Source organism: Bos indicus x Bos taurus, chromosome 3 (genome assembly GCF_003369695.1).
Source record: "Bos indicus x Bos taurus breed Angus x Brahman F1 hybrid chromosome 3, Bos_hybrid_MaternalHap_v2.0, whole genome shotgun sequence".
Taxonomy (NCBI): Eukaryota; Metazoa; Chordata; class Mammalia; order Artiodactyla; family Bovidae; genus Bos; species Bos indicus x Bos taurus.
The window spans coordinates 26,926,742-26,942,044 of NC_040078.1; the positions used below are offsets into that span (position 1 = coordinate 26,926,742).

General features: G+C 46.0%; 1 protein-coding gene across 4 annotated transcripts in view; it reads left to right on the forward strand.

Moving 5' to 3' along the window:
• The window catches only part of CD58 (CD58 molecule), a 63,337-nt gene extending 49,167 nt beyond the window's left edge, over positions 1-14,170 (forward strand). The window contains exon 6 of one of the 4 annotated variants that reach the window (XM_027535838.1): positions 12,631-14,170. The gene's annotated coding sequence lies outside the window, so the exon portion shown is untranslated. The remainder of the gene's footprint in view (positions 1-12,630) is intronic. The other 3 variants (XM_027535855.1, XM_027535860.1, XM_027535840.1) reach the window with 3 other exon arrangements.
• Positions 14,171-15,303: the final 1,133 nt, after the last annotated feature.

The following is a 15,303-nucleotide window of genomic DNA, read 5'->3' on the forward strand; positions in this document are numbered from 1 at the left end:
TACCAACAAAACGACAACTCAAGAGAAATGACTTGAGTTATAGAAACTAAAAGACGTGAAGTTTCTTTTAGATCTTAGCTTATGGACTATGTCCACAAGAATGACATCTATCTGGCCTCTCCTGTGTTCCAGACATCTTGGGAGCCTAATCTCTAATTCTCACCATAGGTGGTTTCTCTTCAATGTTGGGCTTCCCTCGTAGCTCAGTTGGTAAAGAGTCTGTCTGCAATGCAGGAGACCCGGGTCAGAAAGAAACCCTGGAGAAGGAAATAGCAACCCACTCCAGTATTCTTGCCTGGAGAATCCCATGGATAGAGGAGCCTGGCAGGCTACAGTCTATGGGGTCGCAAGAGTTGGACATGACTTAGCGATTAAAGCACCACCACCACCATCACTGCTCAAGCTAGATGTGATTTTCCGATTCTTGTTCTCCACTTCTCAGATGACAAAGCTAATGCTCAGAGAGATAAAGTGACTTGCACCAGGAGGTACATGTAAATTCTGGGGAAAGTGTTTCCAGATCCCCTCTATCTGCCTCCAAAGGGTAGGCTCCTTGTTGCAAACCTTGCTGCTTGTTGTAGGGATGGAGTCCCTCATGCCATCCTGTTGTTACAAAAAACATATAGGGTGTTCAGTTCAGTACAGTTGAGTTCAGTTCAGTCGCTCAGTTGTATCTGACTCTTTGCGACCCCATGGACTGCAGTATGCCAGGCTTCTCTGTCCATCACCAACTCCAGGAGCTTACTCAAACTCATGCCCATCGAGTCAGTGATGCCATTCAACCATCTCATCCTCTGTTATCCCCTTCTCCTCCTTCCTTCAATCTTTCCCAGCATCAGGGTCTTTTCCAATGAGTCAGTTCTTTGCATTAGGTGGCCAAAGTATTGGAGTTTCAGCTTCAGCATCAGTCCTTCCAATGAATATTCCAGAGTACTGCTGGGCATACACACCAAGGAAACCAGAATTGAAAGAGACACGTGTACTCCAATGTTCATCGCAGCACTGTTGACAAAAGCCAGGACATGGAAGCAACCTAGATGTGCATCAGCAGACGAATGGATAAGAAAGCTGTGGTACATATACACAATGGGATACTTCTCAGCTATTAAAAAGAATGCATTTGAATCAGTTCTAATGAGGTGGATGAAACTGGAGCCTATTATACAGAGTGAAGTAAGTCAGAAAGAAAAACACCAATGAAGTACATTAATGCATATATATGGAATTTAGAAAGATGGTAACAATGACCCTATATGCGAGACAGCAAAAGAGACACAGATGTAAAGAACAGACTTTTGGACTCTGTGGGAGAAGGCAAGGGTGGTATGATTTGAGAGAATAGCGCTGAAACATGTATTATCATATGTGAAATAGATCGCCAGTCCAGGTTTGATGCATGAGGCAGGGTGCTCAGGGCTGGTGCACTGGGATGACCCTGAGGGATGGGATGGGGAGGGAGGTGGGAGGGAGGGTCACGATGGGGAACACATGTACACCCATGGCTGATTCATGTGGCTGTATGGCAAAACCACCACAACACTCTAAAGTAATTAGCTTCCAATTAATATAAAAAATTAAAAAAAATAATAATGAACACCAAAGAATAAAAGTTTTTAAAAAAAATCAGGACTGATTTCCTTTAGGATGGACTGGTTGGATCTCCTTGCAGTCCAAGGGACTCTCAAGAGTCTTCTCCAACACCACAGTTCAAAAACATCAATTCTTCAGTGCTCAGCTTTCTTTATGGACCAATTCTCACATCCATACATGGCTACTTGAAAAACCAAAGCTTTGACTAGATGGACTTTTGCTGGCAAAGTAATGTCTCTGCTTTTTAATATGCTATCTAGCTTGGTCATGGCTTTTCTTCCAAGGAGCAAACATCTTTTAATTTCATGGCTGCAGTCACCATCTGCAGTGATTTTGGAGCCCAGAAAAATAAAGTCTGACGCTGTGTCCATTGTTTCCCCATCTATTTGCCATGAAGTGATGGGACCAGATGCCATGATCTTCGTTTTCTGAATGTTCAGCTTTAAGCCAACTTTTTCACTCTCCTCTTCCACTTTCATCAAGGGGCTCTTTAGTTCTTCTTCGCTTTCTGCCATAAGGGTGGTATCATCTGCATATCTGAGGTTATTGATATTTTTCCTGGCAATCTTGATTCCAGCTTGTGCTTCATCCAGCCCAGCATTTCTCATGATGTACCCTGCATATAAGTTAAATAAGCAGGGTGACAATATACAGCCTTGATGTACTCCTTTCTCGATTTAGAACCAGTCTATTGTTTCATGTCTGGTTCTAACTGTTGCTTCTTGACCTGCATACAGATGTCTCAGGAGGCAGATCAGGTGGTCTGGTATTCCCATTTCTTGAAGAATTTTCCACAGTTCATTGTGATCCACATCGTCAAAGGCTTTGGCATAGTCAATAAAGCAGAAGTAGATGTTTTTCTGGAACTCTCTTGCTTTCTCAATGATCCAACGGATGTTGGTAATTTGACCTCTGGTTCCTCTGTCTTTTCTAAATCCAGCTTGAACATCTGGTAGTTCACAGTTCACGTATTGCTGAAGCCTGGCTTGGAGAATTTTGAACATTACTTTACTAGCGTGTGAGATGAATGCAACTGTGTGGTAGTTTGAGCATTCTTTGGCATTGCCTTTCTTTGGGATTGGAATGAAAACTGACCTTTTCCAGTCCTTTGGCCACTGTTGAGTTTTCCAAATTTGCTGGCATATTGAGTACAGCACTTTCACAACATCATCTTTCAGGATTTGAAATAGCTCAAATGGAATTCCATCACCTCCACTAGCTTTGTTTGTAGTGATGCTTCCTAAGGCCCACTTGACTTCACATTCCAGGATGTCTGGCTCTAGGTGAATGATAACATCATATAGGGCGTACACAGATGAAAATAATCCAGATGATCTTATCCTTCTGCACATACTTTTAAAAACATTCATCTCATGTGAGCCTCTGTGAATTAAATAATATCACATTTAATAATTAAATAATATTAATTATTCAATTAATTAATATCACATTTAATAATTAAGTAATATTAATTAATTAATAATTAAATAATATCAATTTAATAATATATTATTAAATAATAATCCCAAAGTTACACAGGCAGTCAGGGGATTTGAAGGTGGGCCAGAGTCCTGTCTCAGCCCTGCATCACCTGTCCCAAGACAAGATTGTAAGCATGAGGTCTGCCCACCCCAGACAGGCCACTTGACCCAGATGTTTTGCCATATTAACAAAAACATTCCAGGATGCATTGCAGGAAGAAGGCTGCAAACCTCCATGACTCGCACAGCCACATGCAACCTTAGACATTTAATCATAGGATAATCGACAGAGTGATGATCAGAGAGCTGGATGTGACCCAGCAGGGATTACCAATTCACAGCACTGAAGGGTTTCCAATGAAGTTCTACTTCTGGTAACTTTCTGGCCAGGATCCGTGGCCCTGTGCCTTCTCTCAGTGAAACACACTGAGTGCTGCTCCCACGTGGGGGTGCACATTGAATGTGGCACCAGAGGGTGCCCACACCTTCCAGGAGGCCATACAATGGCGTCTACCTGTTGATGTGAATGTCACCTACAGAGAGATATATTGTTCCCACGTCTGCTGCTCCCACGTTGGGGTGCAAATTGAATGTGCCACCAGAGGGTGCCCACACCTTCCAGGAGGCCAATACAATGGCGTCTACCTGTTGACGTGAATGTCAACTACAGAGAGATATATTTGTTCCCACGTCTGTTTTATGCCGTTGTACCTTAACAAATGTCACATAAACTGAGGAAATGTGAATAGAAGAGAAAGAGAGTCATTGTTTCTGTAAGAACCCAGGCGACAGTTTTGGAAAAACAGTAAAGGTGAGATCCTAAAATAAGTTTATTGTTGAATTGCGTGTAGGCAAGACAACTGAATAGATTGAGGGGAAGCATAATATCTAAAAAATTCCTGTACAAACTTATTTTCCAAGTGTCTAGGTTCTCACTGCAGTCTATAGAAACGGAAATTAGAAACTATAGGACAAAGCATTAAATGTGTGATTTTTGTACATAAGGCAGAATAGGGCTAAACCCCCTGCAAAACAGGCTTATTCTCAGTGAAAAGATCTTGGCTGTCTGTGAAACCATTGGTGAAGGAAATGTACATTTGGTTGCTTTAGGTTAACAAAAATATATAAGGTTTGTACATATAACTTAAAATTTTCTTCTTACATCTACTTACACAGATATTTTTACATTAATACATAAATTTATACATGTTATGTGCTGTGCTGTGCTTAGTCGCTCAGTTGTGTCCAACTCTTTGGGACCCCATGTACTATAGCCCGCCAGGCTCTTCTGTCCATGGACTTCTGTAGGCAGTAATACTGGAGTGGGTAGCCATCCCTTCTCCAGGGTATCTTCTCGAGCCAGGGATCAAATCCAGGTCTCTTGCATTGCAGGCAGATTCTTTACCATCTGAGCCACCAGGGAAGCCCCTATTAAATATATATATACATACCACACATAAATTTCAATGCCGTCTTTTTGCCTTTTCTTTTTTCTTCAGATTGGGTTCTCCCTTCCTTTCTCCCATCTCTATCCTGCCACACAACTATCCTCCCCCCAAAACCATAGTGACCACTGGGTCAGGATACTGCCATGTTCTTCTCCATGCTTGTGTGAATTGGCTCATTTGCACAGTGGGGACCTGGGGTAGGGAGGGTGGGAGAAGGACAGTAGCATTATTTCATCTTTAAAATTTTATAACCAATTTCCTGCACTTTGCTTTTTCTCATCAATTATTCATGGCAATCCCTGTGAGTCACGGGACATAGCTCCAATTTATTCTTTTTAATGGCTGCAGAATATTCCCTGGCATGTTATAATGTATTCAACAATACCCCTTTTGAAGGGCATTTTCTCTGTTTCTAGGTTTTGCTTGTTTTCCATGATAAAAGGTTAATTCTACATCCTTATGCACATAGCCATACATTCTGATATTTTTATTTCTATGGGGTAGATTTTCAGGAACTGCTAGGCAAAAGGTATATGTTATGTATTTTTAATTTTAATGGATGGTGCCAGGGTGATTTGCAAAAGCTGTGGAATCCAAGAGCAATGATTAAAGTAACCTTTATCCCTGCATTCCTACCAACAATAGGTATTCTGTTGGCCAAAAAGTTCATACGGGGGTTTCTTTCTATAAGACGGTATGGGAAAACCCAAACAAATTTTTTGGCCAACCCAGTATTATCAGTCTTTTAAAACTGTGATCATTCTGTTAGAAGTAAAGCAGCAGCTCAATGCTATTTACATTTGCATTTCCCTGATTACTAGAGTCTGACAGTTTTTCATATTTTTTTGAGCATCTGCACTTGCTCTTCTGTGAATTGCCTGTTTTTACTCTTTTGCAAATTTTTATTCTTTTTTTAAAGAAAATAATTCATTGCTTCAATTAATGTTTTGCAGCTAGTCCATCAGTTTCCACTCCCTGTTCTGTTGGATAAGACTGAAAAACGTTATATTGCTATGGTATGTTGTTATTATAAAATGTTAAAAATGGACAGAGGACATGAAAGTTGCAAAAACCTATGAAAAATAAAATGGTATAGAAGAGGTTAGAGCCAAAGGAAAAAGGAGGGGTGAAATCAGGATGCTTGGGGAGATACAAATGGTTAGCCCTGTGGTACTCACATTGATATGTGGTAAAAAACAAAAGCAAAACAGAACCACAGTAGAGGGGAGTTGGGTGCTCAGGAGAGACATACCGTCACACACATACACACACAGAAATTCACTGAACATCTGCTACAAGCCAGTCACCTAAGTACATTGCCTGCTACATCTCGCCCCTCACTTGGAGGTAAGGCAGTGCTTTTATTCCCATTACACAGATGGGAAAGCAGTGATTTGCAGAAGTGTAGCAACAGGGTTGAATTTGCATTGCCAGTAAGTGGTAGAACCAAGATTTGAACCCAGGTGTGCCTGACCCCAAGACCTTAGCTGATAGATAATGGGGCCTGAGAATTATCTAGGAGCAAATGGTGTGGACAAGGCCAGAATCTCGAGGCTTGGGCCTACCCTTTGGATTCCAAGCTGGGCCGGGAAGGGGTTACAAAGTGGAGCAAAGTCAGAAAGCTGCAGCCTGGTGGGGTAGTTTCCTGAGGAACTGCTGTGGTCAGAGTGAGAGATTTCAGCCCTTTGGCTGGCTGGGGCAGGCAGGAGGGGCTGGTGAGCCCCACAGAACACTGCCCCAGATGAGAGCGCCTCTGGGTGAAGTGACTCATTCACCCTCTCATACCACACCCACAGCAGCAGTAATCACTGGCAGACTGAATGTCACTCTAAGTTGCAGGATGGGCATATTTATGCTATGCTAAGTTGCTTCAGTCATGTCCGACTCTGTGCGACCCCATAGATGGCAGCCCATCAGGCTCCCCCGTCCCTGGGATTCTCCAGGAAAGAACACTGGAGTGGGTTGCCATTTCCTTCTCCAATGCATGATAGTGAAAAGTGAAAGTGAAGTCGCTCAGTCGTGTCCGACCCTCAGCGACCCCATGGACTGCAGCCTACCAGGCTCCTCCATCCATGGGATTTTCCAGGCAAGAGTACTGGAGTGGGGTGCCATTGCCTTCTCCGGGGCATATTTAAGGAACTATTAATGACTCAATCCCTGGAAAGAAAGAGCAGTCTTGTTACCACTGAACTCACCAGTGCTCTGATTGTAGGTCCTCCCCTCAACTCTACCTTTGGGTGACAAGAACCCCTTAGGCCTTAGGGCTAAAGAATGAAAGGGCAGAGGAGCCATGCTGGGAAGATGCAGAGAAGGATTCTCAGAGGTGGATGAGGGGGCCATGGCCTCCAGCAAGTCAGGGGACATCCTGAGCCTAGTCCTACCTGAAAAATAATGATAATATTAATACTACTCTCCCCCCACATCACAGTGGTTAAGAGAAATCACTGTGAACATCAAGACCCTATGTAAATAGTAATGTTTATGAGGAGCTGGAGTGACAATACTAAAAAAGCCTTGACGAACCATAGGAAGAAAAGCTATGACCAACCTAGACAGCATATTAAAAAGCAGAGACATTATTTTGCCAGCAAAGGTCTGTCTAGTCAAAGCTATGGTTTTTCCAGTGGTCATGTATGGATGTGAGAGTTGGTCCATAAAGAAAGCTGAGTACCGAAGAACTGATGCTTTTGAACTATGGTGTTGGAGAAGACTCTTGAGAGTCCCTTGGACTGCAAGGAGATCCAACTGGTCCAACCTAAAGGAAATCAATCCTGAGTATTCATTGGAAGGACTGATGCTAAAGCTGAAACTCCAATACTTTGGCCATCTGATGCGAAGAACTGACTCTGTTAAAGACCCTGATGCTGGAAATGATTGAAGGTGGGAGGAGAAGACGCTTTGGGGTTGAACCCAGCAGACGAACATTCAGCTCTCAATTCTGTTTACGCGCTGAAGCCCTTTCTGACCATCAGTCTTCTTCTGTATGGTAGTGGAGTGTGCGTGAGTGCTAAGTCGTCTCCAGTGGGAGGAGGCGAGGGGAAGGAGGACAGATGATTTGTAGGAATTCTACCAGGTCCCGTGCTAGATGCTCCCTCTATGGAAACTCATCTAACCCTTTGGCCACCCTGTGAGGTGTGCACCTTCCAAAAACAAGGCGTCTGGGGCTCAAAGAGGGTCAGCCGTCTACCCAAGACTTGATCTTTTGAACCTGGGCCTGACACTCAGACCTTCGCCATTAAGATAACACAGCACCCACAGACTATTCACATCTCCAATCGTTTTTCTCATGGACAACAAGAAACTCTCCAGGTTCAAAGTACATGCCGGTGAGATAAGTTTCAAACACCATCTTCGGCCGTTCAAAGGCTCTGGGCTTATCTGTTAAACAATGTCTTGGATAACTCTTGATCACCATTGTGTTTGTTCTTATCTCACTGGCCTGCACCCCAGGCCTGGGCTGGAGAAGCATGAAACCACAGAGTATAAGAGGCCATCCCACCTAACCCCTCCCTCTAGAGGGAGGAAACTGAATTTCAGAACAAGAGCCTGAAGTCACCCAGTGGGAAGCCTGAGCTCCTGAGCCTCGCCTCCCTGGGACACACTGGTTTCTCCTCCCTTCCCACCCTGAGCCCCTTTCTCTGAAGCAGAGGTCAGAGACTCAACACTAAGGACAGGAGTGCATCCCTGCATTTTCCTTTGAACTGGACAGCGAAGCCTCTGGACCACCACTTTCTTCTTCCAGATCTAGGACATCTGATTGCTGAGAAATTATGTGTCCATAGAGATAAAACATATTTTTTATCAGAGATAAAAACATATTTTTGCTCAGAAATCTGAGGTGTAAGGGGCTTCCTTGGTGGCTCAGCGGTAAAGAATCCACCTGCAACACAGGAGCTGCAAGAGACACGAGTCTGATCCCTGGCTTGGGAAGATCCCCTGGAGGAAGGCATGGCAACCCACTCCAGTATTCTTGCCTGGAGAATCCCATGGACAGAGGAACCTTGTGGGCCCAGTCCAGGAGTTCGCAAAGAGTCAAACACAGCTGAAGCGACTGAGCACGCACGCACTGAGGGGCAAAGGCAGGGCATAGCCAGGAGAAAGAGGACGGTGCGTTAAACTCCAGGCTCATCATCGCTGTCCTTCTCTGCCCACCCCCAGTTCCTCCCTCACTACTGCAGCCTCTGCTTCCCGACCTCCAACTGGCCCTTCCTCCTTGGGTCCTAAGCCCTGCTCTCTCCTTACTCTTTTGATGTTAATTTCTTATATTCTGGTCATGAATCAGGTCTGTCCTTTTTCAAGGCTGTCATGCATCATGGTGTAACAATTTGCTCAGGAATTTCACACATCAAGTCTAAAAACCTGTTCTTACACTGACTGGCTGTGTGACTTTTGGAAACTCAGTCTCTGGACCTATTTCTTCATCTGTAAATGGAGAATAACATGCTTTTGACAGGTCTTATGTCAAAATCAACCTAATACTGTGTGTACTCATTCATCTCCTACTCTTTGCAACCCCACAGACAGTAGTCCGGCAGGCTCCCCTGTCCATGGGAGTCTCCAGGTAAGAATACTGAAGTGGGTTGCCATTTCCTTCTCCAGGGTATCTTCCTGACCCAGGGATCAAACCTGGGTCTCCTAAATTGCAGGCAGATTCTTTACCACTGAGTCACCTGGGAATCCCAAGAATGTGGCAGATGGTCACATTTCTTCTTCCAACAGATTGATTATCCCAGGTCTTACATGTCCACTAAGTGTGGCCATGGTGCCCCAGGAGCCCACCTGGAGGGGGCCCAGAGGGCTGCGCTGCCCCTGCATGTGACAGAGGGAGCCAGCTGCAGCCCAGTTCCATTACACCAGCTCTGTCAGGAGCCAGGCTGGGCATGCCTCCAAAGCCATAACAATTTTCAGGGTGCAATTTTCTCATCAGAGTCCAAAGAGGCCCGCAGAGGCCCCAGAACAGAGAATGATAAAGTGGAGTAGAAATGTGCCTTCGAAATCTGGGTCCAACTTTCTGCTGTGTCACTAGCTAGCTCTGTGAATCTGAGCAAGTCATTTAAGTTCTCTCTGTTTCAACTGCAGAAAGTCATTAGTAATTCTTCCCTTCCCTCTTCCTCTGGCCACCACTTTCCTTCAGCAAATGTGAATTAGGCACCTAGGCACTAGGGATTTAAAAATAAATAGAAAAATAAAATATCTCCATGATGGCATCATTGAACTCATCATCTAAGGAGTATATTAAATCAATACATGTGGAATTCCATCCCTGAGGAATGAGTGCTCTGCAGGAGAGGGTCACGGTACTCACATGAGTCTAAGAGGTAATAGGGAGCAGTGAGGACTGTGGCAAACAGGAGAATCCTTCTAGGGGGCACCAGCTTCCTAGTTTCCCACTGACTTCAACACTTAGAACCAGTGTTGTCTGACTTTTCTAGAAATACTGGGGATCCTAATTTATAATTGTGGTGTTTAATTCCAATTAAAAAAAAAATAAAACACCTCACGAACAATGGCAATAGCCAAAACTAATAACTTCATGAGACACACGAAACAGGTCCTGGAGCAAAGCTGGACTGAAGGAAAAGCAAACAAAGCTTCACAAAGGCTAACTGTTTTCAGGAGTCAGACACACCCCATGGATAAGACTCCGAAGGCGCAGGAAAGGTCACAAAGGCTTGAAGGAAGCACTCCTAACTCGTTCTTTGAAATGGCAGCATTGTGAGAGCTGCACACACCAGCCTTCCTCAGGGAGGGTTTGGAGTAGGACAACAATCATTTAGTTTCACCTGAGTATGTGTACTGGGACGACTACTCCAAGATGACACCAGCCCTTTACACTCCCAGCCCAGGAAGTGAGCTCCTAGGAACCTGAGGGTGTTTCTGAAATGATTCTTAGGGGTGGCAATACCACCAGTGTCCACTGAGAGTCTCTCTCACACCAGTGATGGCATTGCCATCTTTGGTTCTGCAGGAAATAGCAGTCCTGGGAGCCTGTGGGATGCAAGGCCCTCTCCAGAGCTCCGTGAGAAGATTGCTGTGGCTCCCTGCTCTTCACAGTGATATGACTACCTGTTAACTATTTACAGAAGCCAAATGTGGATTTGAAAGGGTGGCTTTCCTGCCAGCCAGCCAGCCAGTAGCCTACCCTGTGCACAGACAGCCTCTGAAGATATTCTCTGCACTTTTTGTGCCGAGGACTTGCACAAAATGGACTTGCATTGAGGACTTTTTAATTAATTGTGGCACTCAGGGTCTTTCCTTGCAGTGCACGGGCTCTCTAGTTGTGCACGGGGCCTCTGGAGCACAGAGGTTCAGTAGTCACAGCATTTGCAGGCTTAGTTGCTCCGTGGCAAGTGGGATCTTAGTTCCCAGATCAGGGATCAAACCTGTGTCCCCTGCATTGTAAGGCCGACTCTTAACCACTGGACCACCAGGAAGTCCCTGCTCATTTCACGAGACTCTTAGAAGTGCCTGTGCAGGTCAGCCCGGCTGCTTTCCATGCCCAGTGTCTCTCTCTCAGGCTGTACAGGGGACCTGCTTACCGTCTCCTTCCCTGATGGAGCTGATCTAGAGGTAGACTCCAGGCTTCAGAGATTGCTCTTTCCAGAGCAGCTTTGTCTGGTCCAAAATCCCCATTAGCAGTGCGACCTTGGATAAGCCTTAACCTTTCCAGTCCTGGGTTTCCTCATCTGTAAAATGGAACAATTACTAATCTCAATGTTTCCAGTAAGAAGTGGGAATGTGTGTGAAGTACTTTAAAAGCTGGAATACCTGCGAGTCATTAAATTAGCACTTTGAAGCAGGTCTTGGCAAAGTCTTCTATAAAAGGTCAGATAGTAACTATTTCAGGCTTTGTCCGCCTTCTCGTTGTGTGCGTGTGTGCTCAGCTGTGTTTGACTCTTTGTGACCCTATGGACTGTAGCCTGCCAGGCTCCTCTGTCCATGGGATTCTCCAGGCAAGAATACCGGGTTGCCATTTCCTTCTCCAGAGGATCTTCCCAACCCAGAGACTGAACCCATATCTCCTGCATTGGCAGGAGGATTCTTTACCACTGAGTCACCAGGAAAGTTATAGTCTGTTGCAACTGCCCGATTCTGCTATTAGAGTCTGAAAGCAGCCACATGGCAGACCAGTGTGGCTATGTTCCCATAGAACCTCATTTCACAAAAACAGGTGGGGGGCTGCATTTGGCTCAAGGGCTGTACCTTGCCCAGTCTGTATTTTGTGAGGGCTGTGAACTAAGAATGGTTTTTATATTTCTAAGAATGGTTTTTATATTTCTAAGAACTAAGAATGGTTTTGAGGGGGAAAAGCAGAGGCGACAGAAACCAGACTGTAGGTGTCTCAGAAAGACTAAAGTATTTACCACTTGGCCCTCTGTAGAAGTTGACAGAGCCGGGCTCTTTAGTGTCCCGGGCTTGTCTTAGCCCAGGAGACAGCAGCTCCGTCCCTGGAGGTGGGGGGACCTGGCTGGTGCCTCACAAGAAGACATGCAGGAGCCAGGTTCTGGGGCTTTGAGTTACTCTCATGAGGGAAGTTCTGGGCCTGGAGAGGAAATGAGGCCTCCTAGTTCTCTTTTCTGACGTCTATTTTGGATGAGCTTTACGAAAGCAGATCAGAAAAGATTCCACCAGAAAATGACCAAGTGAAGGGGCTTTCATTTCCTGAATCGTCTCTAGCGTGTGAGCTGTGCTGTTTTCCGGAACTGCTGAGTTCCTGTGAACAGGAACTCTGAGTCATGGGACGACCTGGGAGTGCCACCCACATTAGGGAGGCAGGGCCCCTGACACAGAGACCAGACGAGGGGCTCCCTCAGGCCTGAGACCTGCCCCCAGGGCCACAGTGCTGCCCCTTTGTTTTAGATTCAGTCACTCAAAGGAGCGGAGGCGGCAGCTACCGGGCCCAGAGAGGGCCCCTAAAGAAAAGAGACAAGGGAGGAAATCAGGTGGTGCCAGCGAAACCTCGGGCCAGGGCAGCAGGGCTGTCTCTGGGGCAGGCCTAGGAGGCTGGGGCCTTCAAGTGTTTGCGTCTGTGTGTGCACTGTGCAGAGCAGAGAGGGGCGTGTATCACAGCCGTTGTTGGTTATGTTTTCCCTGCTCTCCCCCCTCCTCAGCTCTCCCGCTAACTCCAAGACAAGATGCTGTTACCTGGCACGACTAAGTTCCCAGTTCACTGGCAGAAGCCAGTGGTTCCTTCTAGTCTCCTTATGGCTCCAAGGACAGACCTGGCACCAGTCAGACCCCAGAGGGTCCCCTAAATAATGGTCCTGGAGAAGACTTCATTTATTGCTCATTTTGTGACTAAAAGTGATATAGAGTGACTGCAGAAAATTCAGAAAATATAGACATGCATAAAGGAGAAAAGGTACAGAATGATTTTAGACTGAAAACCAACCTGATTATTTCAGGAAACAGCTGTATTTAATGGAGCACCTGGACCATAAAGAAAGCTGAGTGCCGAAGAACTGATGCTTTGAAACTGTGGTGCTGGAGAAGGTTCTTGAAAGTCCCTTGAACAGCGATGAGATCAAACCAGTCAATCCTAAAGGAAATCAGTCCTGAATATTCATTGGAAGGACTGATGCTGAAGCTCCAGCACGTTGGCCACCTGATGCAAAGAACCGACTCATTAGAAAAGACCCTGATGCTGGGAAAGATTGTAGGTAAGGAGGAGAAGGGGACGATAGAGGATGAGATCGTTGGATGGCATCATCAACTCAATGGACATGAGTTGGAGCGAACTCTGGGAGATGGTGAAGGACAGGAAGCCTGGCATGCTGCAGTTCATGGGGTTGCAAAGAGTTGGACACAACTGAGCGACTGAACAACAACGAACTATGTGCCAGGCACTGTTGTCGGTGCTGGGGATACAGTATGAACTAAACAAAGTCCCTTTCCTCCTGGAGCTTATGTCCTGGTAGAAGAGACACTCAGCAGAGCAAAGGAAGGGACTGGAGGTTGATGGGATGGGGCACCATTTATGGTATGTGGTGGTCAGGAAAAGAGGAAGCAGTGAGGCAGACATCTGGGGGGAGAGTGTTTCAGGCAGAAGGAACAGTGTGGTTAGACCCTGCCTGTATGTTCAGCGCACAAAGGGGACAGTGTAGCTGGAGCAGATGAGCAAGGGGCAGCCAGGCAAGGATGTGTGGGGACCTCAGATTGTGGGTGAGTGAAATGGAAATCCAATGTAGGCCCTTGAATGAAAGAGCAACCTGACCAGCATTATGTTTAGACAGAATTATTCTGGACACTGGATGGAAAATAGATAGGGACTGGGACTGGGGGTTGCTGAGGGTGGGAGCTGGAAAGCCAAATAGATGATTGCAATGGCGTAGGGAGGACTTCCCTCGTGCTCCAGTGGATAAGAATCCTACCAATGCAAGGGACGCAGGTTTGATTCCTGGTCTGGGAAGATGGCACATGCCGTAGAGCAACTAAGCCTGTGCGCCACAACTGCTGAGCCTGAGTGCTGCAACTGCTGAAGCCTGTGCGCCTAGAGCCGTAGCTCTGCAACAAGAGAAGCCACTACAGTGAGAAGCCTGTGCACCGCAACTAGTGAGTAGCCCCCACTTCTTGCAACTAGAAAAAGCCCACTCGTAGCAACAACCACGAATAAATAAATTAATTTAAAAAATAAATAAAATGTATCCACCCATTCGGAGGTGCTTGGGTTTTTTCCATTCTGGGTCTTTATTTAAAAAAAAAATAGCACCGAGAGGGGAAGTTTTCCTTCACCATCTTAGGGAACCTGGCTGGGTCTGAAAATTAAACTGCCAGATACAGATCAATGACAGAAAAACATATGCATTTTATCAGTTTTTTACATGTACATGAATGTCTTCACAGGAGAATGAAGACCTGAAGTGACCAGAAAAAGAAGCTTCTAGGCCTTTTAGATAAAGAAATACACATTTGTGAAGAGTTGACAAGCCAAGGGGATAAATGGTGAAGAGCTAACCGGGTTTGTTTATACTGCCTTCTGGGCCCCAAATTTCCTGTCTCTGGTGATAAGGACGCCTTCCTTCCTCCTGGTACAAGGAGGGTCCTTTCAATGGGAGATGTGTCTCCTGCTTTCAGGAGGACAAAAGAGGGTCAGGGTGTCTTTCTGCACTGGCTGTTTCTTAAATCCTAATTCAAAATGACCTATAGGTCCCAGTGGCATATTTTAGGTGACATTCTGCTCCTCTTTAGAGGTAACACAGAGCTGTACGAGGGGAAGAGGCTGAAGAGGGGGAGGTGGAGGGGAGCCTGAAGAGCCCCTCCATGGGCTTTTGCTCTTTCCTCTTGGCGGTCTCTGAGGTTCCACGGTGGAACCCCAGGGCACAGTATGCAAACCACTGCACTGGAGGGTCTCTAAGGGCCCTACCATCTCAGGGCTCCTGTGGTCTTGTGCAAGTTGGGTCTCTACCACCCAGGCTTCTGAAAATGTGAACTTGCAAACTGGATGTGGTCAGCCTTCTGCAGGGACTATAAAGATGAGTAAAACAAAGGGTCTGTTCCAAGAAACCCACAGCTGGGATGGGACCTAGGAAGTCACACAAATGACCAAGTACGCTGTAAAGGGCCAGTGGCCCCAGCCCTTGCCTTTCTTCCTTGTGCCCCTGGGCCAGTGGTTCCCAAACTGCCTGGTCTTGAGGTTGCCTGGGGAACTTTGTTTACAGACTCCCAAGGGCTCCTACAGAGGTTCTAATTCAGTTGGTCCAGGTGGAGCTGGGAGTCTGTTATGTTAAAAGCTCTCTGGGGGAAACCAAGTTGCTGCTGGGTTGCAGAAGCTTGGGAACCCCCTG